The sequence below is a fragment of the Trachymyrmex septentrionalis genome, unplaced genomic scaffold (genome assembly GCF_001594115.1).
Source record: "Trachymyrmex septentrionalis isolate Tsep2-gDNA-1 unplaced genomic scaffold, Tsep1.0 scaffold78, whole genome shotgun sequence".
Lineage (NCBI taxonomy): Eukaryota > Metazoa > Arthropoda > Insecta > Hymenoptera > Formicidae > Trachymyrmex > Trachymyrmex septentrionalis.
In genome coordinates this window covers 1106945-1109568 of record NW_017305967.1, presented here as the reverse complement: position 1 = coordinate 1109568, position 2624 = coordinate 1106945, and the positions used below count along the sequence as shown (strand labels likewise).

General features: G+C 36.7%; 1 protein-coding gene across 2 annotated transcripts in view; it reads right to left on the bottom strand.

Moving 5' to 3' along the window:
• The window catches only part of LOC108754240 (tetraspanin-11-like), a 5262-nt gene extending 4169 nt beyond the window's left edge, over window positions 1-1093 (bottom strand). The window contains exon 1 of one of the 2 annotated variants that reach the window (XM_018496422.1): window positions 470-1093. The gene's annotated coding sequence lies outside the window, so the exon portion shown is untranslated. The remainder of the gene's footprint in view (window positions 1-469) is intronic. The other variant, XM_018496423.1, reaches the window with a different exon arrangement.
• Between the last annotated feature and the right edge of the window lie 1531 nt (window positions 1094-2624).

The window sequence follows — 2624 nt, the reverse complement described above, 5'->3', positions numbered from 1 at the left end:
TTTTTTAATTTTATTTAATTTTATTTAATTTTTATTTTTTTTACTATATGTTTAAAAGTATTATATAAAAAACATTTTTTCAATTATTTCTGATTGCTTTCAAAGTAACATTGAACGGGCAAAATTTGGAAAAGTTTAATAACTCTGAAATTTAAATATTAGCAGAAGTGGAAAAATATAGGATAATTAAATTAGGATAACTTTTTCTTTTAGAAATCTATCGAAAAGATAATTAACAAGAACTTTTTATTTACATGAGTGTTATGTATGTATTTCCTTAATTCTTTAATTTCAGAAACTCCGTGTCAAACACAATTTAGAATTCTTTATCTATTTAAACTCTTTATCTATTTAAATTCTTTAGCTATTTTTACACAACTTTATTACATTTATTTATTCATTAAACATGAACGAACAATGAAATTATCAAACACTATTCTAATTTAGTACTATATATCCAAGTATTTACCTATCACGAACGAGTTAGCTCACTCTTCTCGATTACAATGTCTATCACTTGCTTTTGATGTTCGCCAATGTAACTGTTACACAATTACACAATTACAATCTGTTGTTTATCTTACAAACATTACACTGTAGTGTTGAAATCACAAAAGCGGATGCACGTTCCGTAATCATCAAAGACCATCCTTGTCTTGGCGTTTCCGATTCGGTTCACAGGTGGTTCGCGATCCCTTTATGGTACATCATCTCTGTTCGATCGTTTGGACGCTCCAAATTTGCGCGACCCGAGTCGGCGTCGCGAACGTGGGAGAACGGACCCGCCTGTTACGCTGGAGGATCGATGAAATGCCTCCAGTATTTATTCGCGTAACGCGTGGACACAGTAATTGCCTGTCTCGTGTGATTACAAGCAATTTCTTGCGTGTTGATCCAGACAGGAGGACCGCGATCGAGTGTGTCGTCACCACCGCGGGTAGCCTGAACGTTACCTGGCAAAACGAACGAGTCTGCCTCCGGATCTCGCTTTCGCCTCTAGTTTCTCGTTTCTACGTCACCGACGCCGGTCCAGATGCGTCTGCGTGCTCCCGCCGTCGCGGCGCCGACGCTCTATCGTCGGGCACGGTTGAAACCCACCCGCTACCCAGACCGATCCCGTCGACAAGTTCGTACCTCACCGACACACTTACAATTCCCACCTACGAGTGTGAGTGATGGAGTGTGAGACCTAAGGCAGCTCCAAGTATAATTTCCCACGTTCTAATTAAAATGTTTTAACTATTTTAATTAAAGACTTGCATATGTAGAGTATTACTCCGATTGCATTGTAACTTCTTTCTCTTTTGAGCATAAAGTCGAAACTGTCGAAAGCACAGCGGGCTACGTGATTTTAGAACAAACTTTGAAACTTTTGAATTTTTGCGTGGAAGAACACATCACGTGTCAGCAACTCTGCGTGTAATGTATTAAAAATACTATCGAGGCGATAAAGTTAGCTACGCAATAACTTTACAAGGGCGTAGCAATTTTACATTCCATTTAACGCAGACCTCCAAGAGAAGCTTTAAAGACGTTTCTAGTCTCCTCTGGACGTTCTAAGGACATTTCCAGGATGTCTCTTACGCCAAATAAATAAAGCCAAGGATTTTCGATGGTGGTGGGGGGGGGGAGGGAGGTTCAGTTTAATAGACGTAGGAATAGTGTGAAATCAGCCAACATAGGTTAGACGTGTGTAAATTCGTATATTTGATTTTTGCAAAAAATTACAGATGTTTCAGCTCTTTCGATTAGGTCTTCATCAGTGTAATGATAACAAAATTTTTTACGTATAAAAAGATGTAATACAGTGAAATTGGAGCATCGTTAACATATATTCATAATGTGACTATAATGCTGTCTGTTGTATCTAACAAAATACTCAAATCATTTTAAATTATCTGTACATTTCAAATTATCTGTAATTTAACAAGGGTTTCGAAGAGGTTGTTAAATCATAGGTCAGTTAGTTTAAAAAAAAAACTTACATAACAACGTTAACGATGGTCTGTTAAATGAGACATGTTAGACATCTTAAATAAAGTGTGCTGTATGATAATATATATACTCCACACGTTCCCGCTTTTAAAGACATGATTTATTGTATGTGAAAATGCAAAACATATTACGTGAGAATCAGACAAAGTTGCTTCAGCTGTGTGAAAACTTGAATAAACCAGAAAAAACGTACGCAATGCTTTACATAACAATTCGGCAGAACGGTCGCGTGTTTTGCGACGAAAGAATATTTTTGTGGAGAAAGAGTACTTTGGTGTTTTAAACAAGAACTCCATCATTATGTAAATATAATAAATTTATTATTAGGTATTAACAATTTTTTACAGAATTCGCGCTTAAATATTATACAACTATACGAGTAAAGGTATCAACGTTATAATCGGAGAACACTTGTAACACGTACATACACGTGATTTCTTTTTTTCTCTCTCAGTATAAAACGCGGCTTATAAATTGCACGGCTTATAAAGTGGACGCCTGCTGTATACGACTAGAGATATACATTCAATCAAGTCGTATCTTAAATTTATATACGCAATTCCTCTGAACGTCGCCTCACTCACAACTCCCAACATCTTCCCGCGGATCTGTCGACCTTTCAGTCCACA